General features: G+C 44.0%; 1 long non-coding RNA gene across 1 annotated transcript in view; it reads left to right on the top strand.

The window, feature by feature from the left end:
- Window positions 1-11,772, top strand: part of LOC146833735 (uncharacterized) — an 86,337-nt gene extending 74,565 nt beyond the window's left edge. The window contains exons 2-3 of the long non-coding RNA XR_014960266.1: window positions 8,877-8,964; window positions 9,414-11,772. This is a non-coding gene — a long non-coding RNA (uncharacterized LOC146833735). The remainder of the gene's footprint in view (window positions 1-8,876; window positions 8,965-9,413) is intronic.
- The last annotated feature ends 1,165 nt before the right edge of the window (window positions 11,773-12,937 follow it).

Below are 12,937 nucleotides of genomic sequence, written 5' to 3' on the forward strand. Positions count from 1 at the left end.
TAGATACTGTGCAATGTGTGTAATGAAATTATTATTATCCACAAACAGGTTGATTAAAGTGTTACACGTTATTTGAAAGGATTGCATCAGAGCAAGTTTCTTCTTTACGAAACTTTGCTCCATCACTTCTACCAGGCTGCAACTAATCTTCTTGAGTATGTCTTCTTGCAGAATTGCCATGATGGAGGTACGTCTTTCAGCCAGGCCAGGAGTGGAAAAACATTACAGCACACTCAGACTCGAGTAGCAGCACTCTCAGGCAAGACATGTGTCCAGTGGGGACTCCTTCAGATGCCCAGAGTTTCAACAGGAGGCATCCTGACCAGGAAGACAGCTGATCTAAGAACAAGGGAGACAAGACATGAGGCAATAAGATTGTGGATTCTCAATATCACAAGGCCCTAAACCCCCTTTATCAGGCTCAGTGAGGACTTCCCACTCAGATGCAAAGCAACTTTGGCCGTCTCACTTCCTAGAGCGAGTCAATCAAAATCCACCTCATCTTGAGCTATGCGCAAGGTCAGACAATCAAAATGCAGCTTATTCTGTGCTGCATTTAGGTTGACTAGCTAGCTCAAAGAGGTAAAATGCTATTTTCCTTGTCACGCCTCTGGCCATTTATTTTCTACAGTAAGCAAAACAAAGAAGCACAGAGACCTGGCAGTGCAAATGCGGTGTTGGCATGTCTGCAAATTAATGGCGATAGCTCTCCTTTGGGGATTGCACTTGTCAATTAGGAATAATAGAATTACATAATAAAATAATAATGAAGCCATGTTGTGATAATTATAATCATTATATGAATTTCTGTTATTTATCAAATTAAGGAAAATAGATTTTCTAACACTTTGCAAGAATGCCACACTTTGCAGTGTGTGCTGTTCTAATCTATAAGGATGATAATCACTTTAAAATGGTTGCTTAGTTCACAGTGATACACAAGCCAATCACACGAATACAACATCAGTTAGAGGAGAAGAGAATCAGGGTGCCATGTGTACATCAATATCCTTCACAACAAAATGTGTTCGATTGGGTACCTTTTTTAGAGAAAGCAGAAGGGAAATGTGAAACATGATCCAGACAGCTCTCTAATGGTTGAAGGATGCCCTAAAAATATTGCATGTCAGACAATGAAAATGGTTTTAAGTTAAGACCAATGTTATTAGCATACTTGTGAATAAAGATGGCCTCCCCGTCAGTTGATCTCCAACCGGTTCCACATAAATATTAAAAGGACTGAAGGATTGCATCGAACCGTGGTGTATCCAACATGACACTCTGTGGTGGGTATAATTAGGTGAGATGTCTTCTAAATATCTTTATTGCCTTTTTTTCTATAAACAATAACATTTGGAGAATCAGAATTAATTAGGCACATTCAAGATAAGATCCCTTAACAGAGTAACAGCAATAGTTATTCAACTAGGCTGACGTATATAAGTCCTTCAACAGATAGGAAACCTCAAACAGCGGTATTCAACAAAGTCAACTAGTAACTGCATGGTCACTGAGAGAAGGTTCTAAAAAGAATGGCGTATTCGACACCGAGGAATGCTAAGTTCAAGTTGTTTAAACACAAATGATCCTGCACTCAAAAAAACAGGTAGGTTATTAGTAAAGGCAATTTATTGTCCATATCAAAAAACTAGAGAAATAAGGGTTGTGTCTCTTGGTCTGAATATTAATAATGAGTTTCGTCATTTCCTATGAGATTGCTTGTGTTTAACTCATCAATAGTGGTTTTTATCCCGTATTTTCTCAATTTTGTTTACCCTGAGGGTTTGGGGCATTGCGTGTACATACATTACAACTTCCCCATAGTAAGTTTTGTTTAAATACCATCTATGTGTCACTTACTCCGATAATTGCATGGTTGATGTATTGATATGTCACTCTCTCTGGACTGGAACCATTTTGTCATTGCGATTTTGAGGACAGTGAATTAATGCTCCAAATCTTTCACTGTTTAAATTAATATTATAGCTGATGCTAGAATGGCCTTTCTCTCAAGACCTTTTTTGCTGTATATTTCCAATTGATGGAAGTCAGTACTAGTTGGAAATGAATTAGGTTATGAAAAATGTTACCAGTCAAGATGTCAGATAGAAACATTCTACTCACTGGTGATCGGCATTGTCAAAAATGGGCTTTTGGCATTATGCCCAAATGAAAATTGCACCTATGGGCATGTATTATTATTTTGGACAACGCTTTGTAGGACATCTTTTTTCTTATATTTTAATATTGTTTGTAGCCCAGTGGCAGTGGGCTGGCGCGCAGACGCTTAGAGAGCTCTCAGAACCTTTTCCTGCATCTTCTTAATTTTACTGTGCAGCGTCCCGCTGATTCGAGCGGTCGGCGCTTTCACCCTACGCGAGGGTTTTAAAACTTTTATTGGTAACCCCTGTACTTTTGTTATGCAGGTAAAATAGCTATACCTTATCATTCCAGGTATTCTGCTGGCTGGGGGCTGTTTGAGATCGCCGGTCCCCGCCGGTAGCGGCCGCCATCTTTGATTGGGATCGTTTGATTGGAGTGGAGCCCTGAACTCCACCCTCGCTCCGCCCCTATTTAGGAGCACGCTTTGAGCCTCGCTTCGTGTTTGTTTGTAGCCCAGTGGCAGTGGGCTGGCGCGCAGACGCTTAGAGAGCTCTCAGAACCTTTTCCTGCATCTTCTTAATTTTACTGTGCAGCGTCCCGCTGATTCGAGCGGTCGGCGCTTTCACCCTACGCGAGGGTTTTAAAACTTTTATTGGTAACCCCTGTACTTTTGTTATGCAGGTAAAATAGCTATACCTTATCATTCCAGGTATTCTGCTGGCTGGGGGCTGTTTGAGATCGCCGGTCCCCGCCGGTAGCGGCCGCCATCTTTGATTGGGATCGTTTGATTGGAGTGGAGCCCTGAACTCCACCCTCGCTCCGCCCCTATTTAAAGGGCCTCCATGTGTCGGCGCAGCGGACGAGCGCAGCGGGCGCGACGTAGGCGCGCCGGAGTTGCGCCTGAGTTAAGCCCGTCTGCGCCCGTCCGCGGCAGGCCGGGGCATGGGGCATGTCACTCTGCTCCCTTACTCATCTACACTCGCTCCTTTCTAGTCTCTGCTCATGATCCTGCCCTCCCCCCCCCCCTCTCCGTACCGAAACTGCTTCTTCATAATCTGTTTACGACTAGAACCTCATTCCCGGAAATTTCCCCTATCTCTTCCGATTATGGCGTCCATTCTTCAAATCCCGCGTCCCGGGCCCAGTCACTCCCTCGCTCTACTTCCTCCCCATTGTCTGTGATGTATCTTAACACCCGGTCCCTGGTCTGTCATCAATCAGAAATATTTTACCTCCTGGACTCGGAACAGCCTGATGTCCTGTTCTTGACCGAGACCTGGCTCACTGACGATTCATCTACTGACGTTCTGGCGGCCATTCCCCCAGGCTACTACATCCTGCAGACCAACCGCCCTGCTAGTAAAGCGGGCGGCGGCGTTGCAGCCATCATCAGACACCCCATTAGGTTCTCCCCAGTGTCCTTTCCTAGTATCGCCTCGACAGACTGTCTCGTATTAAGACTGGAGCAGCCTGGGTCTTCACTCATCTGTGTGTTGACCTATCGCCCCCCTCAATCTATGCCTGACTTTTCTATCCTGTTCGGTAACATGATCACCCAGCTTACCATCAGCAATTCCAACGTGTTGATCATGGGCGACTTTAATTACTGGCCATCAGACACTCATGAAACTGCTGATTCGCGTGCTTTTTCTGACCTAATGTTGAGCCTTAACTGCACTCAACATATACATGCACCCACACATGTTAAAGGCCACATTTTAGACCAAGTCTGGACCACCTCTCTTGCCATCTCTGCTCCCCTCATCGCCCCTTGTCTCTGGTCTGACCATCACCTCATCACTTTCTCCTTATTCCTGTCTTCCCCTATCACCGCTGCCCACCAATCCATTTTCCTGGCGCGCAATTGGAATAAAGCCGACCTTAACAAACTTACGGCTCTCCTGAGTTCTTCACCCCCACTCATGACTGGACCCAACATCTCTACCGACCTTCAGTCCAAAACCCTCACACACTGGCTTACCGCCGCGGCCGACTCTGTGGCACCACTAAAACCGGTTAAGACAAGGCGCAGGCACGATGCCCAAAAGTGGTTTACCGCTGAGCTCCGCGCACACAAACTTACTCTCCGCCAGGCAGAGAGACGCTGGCGCCGGGATTACTCCCCCGAATCGAAAATGATCTTCTCGTCTCGGCTGAAGGAGTACAAGAACGCTATTACTGTGGCTAAATCATGCTACTTCTCAGGCAAAATTTTAAACTCATCCAATAAATCTAAAGATATTTTTTCTATAGTGGATGAATTATCCAACCCGGAAAGAGTCATCTTAGCCCCTCTCCCTTCTCAATCCTTGTGCGACTCCCTTAATCAATTCTTTGTGGAGAAAATCACCAAAATTAAAACTAGCATTTCCACCTTCCCACCTGCCCCTACATCCTTTTGTGTCCCCAGTTATTCTCCCACACACACCTTTACTCACTTCCCTCCTATTTCCAAGGATAACTTCCTCTCACTCCTACACAACGTCTCTTCTGGCTCTCCCAGCGATTGTTGCCCCCCCTCGGTCCTTCGAGAAGTTTTTACCGCCTGTCCTGACCCCCCCCTTGCTCTCTTGAACAACTCTCTAGCCATAGGGGAGGTTCCGGGACCCTTCAAACAGGCCGAGGTGGTTGCCATCCTCAAAAAACCTTCGGCAGACCCTTCCATCATGAGCAACTTTCGCCCTATCTCTCTTCTTCCCTATCTTAGCAAAGTTCTAGAGTCGCACGTCACTCACGCTCTCAGCTCCTTTGTGGAAGAATCTGGTGCACTGGACCCCCAGCAGGCTGGATTCAGACCTGCGCACTCAACAGAAGCCGTCATCCTTTCTGTTATGGAGGAACTGCGCAGGGGCGCGGACGCGAACATCTGCCAGGCCTTGGTCCTCCTGGACTTGTCGGCCGCCTTTGACACGGTCGACCATCAAATTCTGGTCGATCGTGTCAGGGAGGCTGGCATCCAGGGCACCGCTCTGGCCTGGGTCCGATCCTTTCTGACCCAACGCCATCAAGCTGTCAGACTATCCCAGTTTACTGCCTCCCAGGTCAAACTGTCCTGTGGCGTCCCACAAGGCTCTTCCCTCTCCCCCCTCCTTTTTAATTTGTATCTTTCCCCACTTATCCGTGCCCTCCGTCAGTTCAATGTCACAGCATTCAACTATGCTGATGACATACAACTAATTTTCAACATCAACTCCTCTGCTGACTCTATTGCCACTTTTCAAAATACCCTGTGCTTTATCAGCAACTGGATGAGCTCAAACCATCTGAAGCTCAACCCCGACAAGACCGAACTCGTTCTTGTCGGGGGTCCCCTCAACCTTTGGGATTCTTCTTTTTGGCCTCTCAGCCTTGGCAGTCCACCTAGCCCGGCCAACTGTGTTAAAAGTCTGGGAGTCGCCATCAGTAGTAATCTCTCCATGACGCCCCAGATTAGCGCGGTAGTCTCCTCCAGCCATTTCCAATTAAGGAAAATTAAGAAAATCTCCCGGCTACTTACTTCCGAGGCTCTTACCTTGGCCCTGATGGCGCTTGTAATATCGAGGTTAGACTACGCCAACGCGCTCTATGTAGGCATCCCAGCCTACCAACTCAGGCGGCTTCAGCTGATCCAGAATCAGGCTGCCCGCCTGATCCACTTCCTCCCTAGAGATCATCATGTCCGTCCCCTCCTGAAGAGCCTTCATTGGCTCCCTGTAGCCGCCCGCTGTAAGTTCAAGCTGGGTTGTATCATTTACAAATCTCTAGCCGGCCAGGGCCCCCTCTTTATTTCTTCCCTTCTTCAATCCTACGTCCCTTCCCGCACTCTCCGGTCTTCCCAAATGGTCTTGCTTTCCATCCCTAGATATAAGAGGAAGAAACACGGCGGGCTCAAGTTCTCCTTCCTGGCCCCCACTTTTTGGAACTCCCTCCCCTTGTCCCTGAGATTGACCACTTCGTACCCCAGCTTCAGATCTGCCCTTAAAACTTTTCTTTTCACAGAATCTTATCAATAAACGGCCTTTGCACTATCTTCTGCTCTCTTTACTTTGGCGCCAAGAAACCTAATGGTGTTAGTTGCGCCCTTATAAATTTATTTAACATAACATAACATAACAATAATATTCGGCCACAGAGCGTGAGATATGTGTACTTCACGCTTCTTTATTGAGACTTGCCTATGTTATAATGTTATAAGAGGGTTTATTCTCAATATATCGGCGTTATGCCACATGAGTCGAGTATAACCATATGGCTCACAATTTTTCACTTTGTTGCTATCTTTTAATTTTTCGCAGAGCGTGAGATATATGCACTTCATGTTTCTTTATTGAGACATGTCTATGTTATGATGTTATAAGGGGGTTCGTTCTCAAGAAATTGGTGACATGTGACATGAGCTGAGTATAATCATGTGGCTCACAATTTTTCACTGTTTTGCTATCTTTTAATTTTTCGATTTTTCGATTTTTCTTTTTTCACCTATTTCTATTCTATTTCAAGATGGCACGATTTTTAGACTGCGTCGCCATGTGACATGAGCTTATACTTCAATATCATTGGGCTCATAGCGTGAGATGTAGGTATTTCAAGCCACCTCACCAAGACCTATCCATTTTACACTGCTCCAAGATGCCGCGATCTCTACACATCGGCGATATGTGTTATGGGCTGAGTACAATCATATGGATCATACCTTTTTCTTAAGTGTCGTTGTTTACCGTCTTTAACTTTTATTTTATTATTTTTCTCGTTTATCGTTATAAACCATATAGATGACTTTTGAGTTTCAAAATATCAGTAACGCTACAGTGCGATATGCGTATTTTACGATACACTGATCGGGATTATTTATCTTTATGCCATTCCAATATGGCACGACTTCTAGATAGCAGCACCATATGACATGAGTCGGCTTTAATCACATGACTCATAATTCTTCACAGGTGTTGCTTTTCTTTCCTCTTGTTCTTTTCATATAAATTGCGAGGTTTGGGTTGCTCGGTTCGATTCTACTAACTGAACAGGAAGCCATCACAGCAACTCGGGAGATACATATCCTGTGAGAATGCAGCAATGGATTGCAGCTTTAAACTTAAATAAAATGCTGGCCTACACCCTATAACTTAGTTTTATGGTGTTTATATATAATTTACCCTGCTTATTTGAAGATTTACGTTGAGCTTATTTTGATTAATTTGAATGTAGTTTTTTCTTTTTGGGTTTCTGTGATTTCTTGTATATTTAAGTCTGTAACGTTTTTTTCACTCGAGGCACCACTTAAATATTAGGCCTGGGCAAAAATTTCGTTCCGTTCGCGGAAATTGCGATAATTTGACATTTTTGCGTTCCGCGGAGAGCGCGAAAATGTCAAAAATTCCGGTTTCCGCAGCTTGGCGATAATTTGTTTCTTGCTCGCGCTGTAAAATGATACATTCTCGCGCGCGCGCGATCGCCTTACCTGAATCCCTGCGTTCGCCGACAAGTTTTCTTGATCCGGTCGCGTTCTCCATGAGATGTTGTATTGTTTTTAGCCATTTGCGCTGTCTCGCGACAGTTCGCGCCCGCAGTGACGTCATGCGTCGCGCGATCACGTCTTTCTTCTCGCGATCATGCACCGCGAGAACAACTCAAAACAAGATGGCCGCGCCCGCAAGCAACCACATGGGTAAGTTGGCGACCCGCAACCATGCAGAAAATCTCGCGAACATGCCGGAAAAAAACTTCCGCATCTTCGCGATATTTCTGCTTGTTTGCGATAATTTTAAACATTCTCGCGATAATTTGCGAAGGTTAATTCCGCAAATTCCGCCCACCCCTATGCTCGTTTTTAAGAAGAAATGTCTCCACTTTGGATATATATTATTTAGGATTGGTCTCTACTTTGTAATGTCATAACATTTATAACCTGTATAGGGTGCAACTATACCTTGGATATCTCAATAGTTTAATAACATTTAGGCTGGTAGCCATTTCTCAAATTAGACTTTTCCTGGAGAATGGTCACTTAGAACTGTTCGTACTCTGTTATCTAAAGATGGCGCGGCTAGGATATATTGGCGTCATGTGTTTTAGGTTGGGTTTAAAACCTTTGATTTATAACCCCTCACAGGTATTTTCACTTCTAGAGAGTTGAACATTGTACATCTTGGGGGCTCGGATCTTCTCAAATTTTGAATTCTGCCTCCGTTTTACATAATCGGGAGAGTCATTATCTGTAAATTCAAGGATAATTGTCCTTTTGAATTAGGAGTCTGTAGTAGTATTTTCTTGACTTTGTTTTATTCGCTTCATAAGATTGGTTATTTGATAATCATTTGTGAACTGTTTATCTATAATGCAACACAATTTTGTCTTTTCTCGCACTTTTATAATTAATTGGGATGCGCTTTCACTCTATACATTTATTGACACTCCAAGATGGCGTTACTAGATTAGCTCTAGTACGGCATGATATACTGCTATGTTTTTTTACGCTGTGGGTGCTGTACATTACGATAACAGATTATGAAAAGAATGGCTTTTTCGCACTTTTAAAAGTGAGGGCCGTTTTCAACTAAAGATGCATCGAACATATGGTGCTTTTAAATACAGACAAAGTTTATATGCTGTTCTTTTAGACTTGCTGTTTTCAAACAAAATTGCGTTACAACAACTAATGGTTATAGGAATGGGACATGGTCGGTTGATTTAGTGTATTCTACTATTGTTTAAAAACATCTAAGAGGAATACCAGTGAGATAGAATTTTGTGTGTAAGCTTGCCACTGAAGGGAACTTTTTGTTTATTTCTTTCAGATTTACATTTTTTGCATTATTGATCCGATTGAACATGCAAGAGCCACACCACAAAAGAACGTTTGATACATATCAATGTTATATCAAGGTATGCGAGAACAACTAAATAGTGTATTTAGACGCTTACATATTTTGGGTCTCTCGTTTCACTCCTTAATGTTTTGTGTTTTTCTCTTGAATTTGTGAGATTACTTTGCTGTAGTTTTGATATTTTCAATATAGAACAGTGATAATTTATTGGAAAGTCACAGTGTCCAATTTTGTCTGCTAAGTTTTGGACCTTAGAATAAATATAATGAGATTGATTTCTGGTCTTTCCTCCCTTTCAGAATGTCCAATATATATTCTGATTTTTTGTGGTTTTACTACATTTAACTGTTCATTGATTGTCTTCCCATGATCTTTTGCTTATTCTATATGAAGGGATATGAAATTGTCTATATGTATTATAAAGTAATATTTGTCTGGTTCATCTGTTATTTATGTTGTGTATTTGTCTACTTGTTGTAAATAACTCTTTGTTTGTTTATATTTTAGCCCTGAAGAAGTCTCTATGAGGACGAAACACGTTGGCAGTCTTGAGTGTTAAGAAGTTTTCTATGGAATAAAAGGATAAAAGAAAATATTTTCTACAATCAATATCTACCATTGTTCTTTTCATTTGGGAAGACTTCAATTTATTTCTCTAGTTTTTTTATATGGACAATAAATTGCCTTTACTAAACTACCTGCTTTTTTTAGTGCAGGGCCATTTGTGTTTAAATTTAGTTTAGTGGTTTGCAAACCACTTTCTTGGGACATATGGAGGTCCCGTCCTAGGTCCATTGCACCGAGCTTTAAATTATAATCACAGCCACGATAAGGTATAACGACTGGTGCAGGAATATCTTGCCCTGACCCTCCTCTTTTTGTGTTTCTAAGTTCCAGTTGTAATGGTCGAATAGATGTGGAGAGGGTGCAAAGGGGGAAGCTATAGGGTCATGATTTGAATGTTCTGACAGTCAAGGATCAGCATATTGTTACAGGGCATGCTAAAGAACAAGGTTACCATTCCACAAGATAAGAGGGTATATGGAAGATAAGAGGGTATATGGATGAAAAAGGGGCGGGGCTTGCCTCAGGGTCACCAGCAGAGTTATACATATATGAAGATTTTAGTTTGACAAACTGCATCCTCCTAGAAAGGAAACAAACCTTACATTTAGGGACATTTTGAACCAACATAAATAGATGGACAGAATAGATAAGGGTCCCATAGGAGGCTTTTCCAAATGCTGCTGAGAGATCCAAGACGAATGAGACAGCAGTCGCCGGTCTGTCAGGCAAAGGCCTTGCTGACAGTATTGTAGGGCAGCAATCTTGAAACGACATAGACAGAAATGCTACTGATGTTTCTTAAACATTCTCTTCTCAGAAACATGGCATTTAAATTGAGCGGCTCTTAAGGGTTTTTCTCTCAAGCTGTCATGAGGTAAACGTTTAGACGATTATGACTGTCTAGAGTGGACTTTTTCGAAGCGGGTAAAATTTCAATGTTCAAAAACAAGGGAAAACCTCTTCTCCCTGCTTTATCTTTCATCCTCAGTTCCCCTTTCACATCCTACTACTCTGCGCCGTGTGCACTCTGAAGAGGCCATGAGATGGTAACAGTTGTCCGTTATGTAGATTCTTATGCGAATAAACACTGTGGTCAGTACGTTTTCAGGGTTTCCCAAGTATGACTGGCCCCCAGTACTGAAGCTAAAACCTGTATCTCTGAAATACCAGGACTGGCCTCACAGCTCACATCTTCTATACATAAAACAGCCTAACGGTTCTCTGAATTATGGATGATTCCTAATGAGCCCCAGCCGAGTTCCGCGCGCCCCCTCCACAGGCAGAGCCATGCGTCGCCTCCCTGAAGAGCCAGCCAGCCCCCCCCCCTGCCCCCCCCCTGCCCCAGGTGCGGCACCCTTGAACAAACAAGATGCCGGTCCGGATGCCCGCAGTAGCAACCACTTGGTCTGGTTCCGATCACCTTCCCCTCTGCTCCCTGCGCCCGGCAGCCTTTCATCCGGGCTCTGCTTGCGTGACCTTCGACCCCAGACGCAGGGCCTAATGAATCCCAGTTGTGAAGGTCATAATCATTCCAAATTGCGTTTTCATCTTCAATTAACCGAGATGAAGACAAGATTGCCGGAGTCAGCCGAGCAACTAGTTTATACTCAAAATAACGTCACCGCTCCCTGTCCCCCTAGGCGTTCGACTTCAAAGCACTGTAGCTGTCCTCACCTGTCGCCATGACTGTGAATACGAGTCACGTGACCATCGCAAACTTATTATCTGTTTAGCACAACAAAGTATACAGAAATATTAGCTTACTCCTCACCCTCTGGCGTGTGCATACTCCTTCCGGAAGCAGGTGCTTAAGAGTGGCATTCAGGGCAACTAATGCGCTTCCGGGTTCATATACCATTCTAATGGACTTTAATTGTTTTACCGGGCATCATCGCCATCTGTATTTCCTGTTCATTGTTTTTTTTTATAGTTCATTTTGTTAAAGATGTTAAAAGCTTGCTACCATAAATTACAAGTACTAATCGTCTGGTATTTATTTGACTCAATCCAAAAATGCTCCGACCTTCCCTCGTCTGAAGAGGCCACATTAGTTGCAGAGGGAGGCAAGCTGCATTATTAATCTCTGGTCCCCCTTCGCACTGTCCATCATTCAATCTATGGAGCTGCTCAAGAGATGTCCAACATGGCCACTCCTCTCTGCTGACCATGTTCTCCTCTAAGTACAGGGATTTCGAGCTACCAGTTGAGGGAAGTCGGGCGTTCTTGATCCTGGGACTGAAATTTCGGGATGCTGTACCCGCACTGTTATGGCTGACCGTCTGTTCAATAAAAAGTTGAAATCCCGGTTTCTTGAATGCAACCGCTAACAGGTGTTTCCTTTTGCAGCTTCATTGACCCTGTTTTTGCCATCACCAATAAACCTCAGGTTTAATCTGTGTTCTGCAAGCACTGCAAGTAAAAGGACTCCAGTTCAATGTCATCCATCCCAGACATGAGACAGCAGTCTCTCCCCATTTGTCTTCCTCATCAAAGTCTTGGCGGCTGGCATGGCTCGCGGGTGGCGGGGCCGGGGCGGTCATGCGGGGCCGCCGGGGGTGGGGGGCATTTGAGGGGGGTCCGAGGGTGCGCATACTAAAAAATGCATTTAAAAAAGTTAACTTACCTTGCTGCCGTCTCTGCTCCTGCTCTCCTCGAGGAACAGGAAGCACAGCCAGGCCCCACTGGCCAATCACAAATGCAGCGTTGTGCTTGGTTTTGAGCGTCCTGGTTCGACGCTCAACCAGGGAGTGAGGGCCAGGGCATGTTCTCCACACAGGCTGTAATGCAGCCCGCATGGAGAACGGGGAAAGTGCGCATGACTTGTTTGGGTGGCCCAAGAGGGTGGGTGATCAGGCAAAAGATTAATTAGATTATACTCATTAGGAGTGCCCAGTTGCAGATATCAAAGTGTTGTGCAAATGTTAGAGTTTGACAGGCATAGTAATGATTTAGTGCTATTCTCTAAAATTAAAATAAAAAAATAAATTAGTAATGTTCACCATGTTTATGGCAAACTGCACAGTGTTGTGTCCCTCAATAACGCCATGAAACATCAGTGTACATTCACTGAAAAATAAAATATGACACAACACACTCAATTGTTATTCATAACCCTCACCAGGTACTCAGTATACTGGATTGTCTTACCTAATAGCACACTAGTTTGGAGTCAGGTGGTGACTCACCTGGCAATTGTGAGTACCAATAAGTCTGATACTGCAAAATGCTCCATGTTGTGAGCATACATTTTAAGAACCAGCGTAGGCACAGCAGTGTCAGTGGTCAATTCTACAGGTGGAAAATTACCTCCGACACATAAGATATCGTGTGGGCGAGCGCTAAAACTGCACATACTCAGAAGCTTCATGGAGTGTCTGTGAACACTTGCAGGTGCAATATTGCTGCCAATGGGCATTACCAAGCATGTCCAAACATATATGGAAATGGTTCCTGGCCAGGTCAGA

Source organism: Triturus cristatus, chromosome 4_2 (assembly GCF_964204655.1).
Source record: "Triturus cristatus chromosome 4_2, aTriCri1.1, whole genome shotgun sequence".
NCBI lineage: Eukaryota > Metazoa > Chordata > Amphibia > Caudata > Salamandridae > Triturus > Triturus cristatus.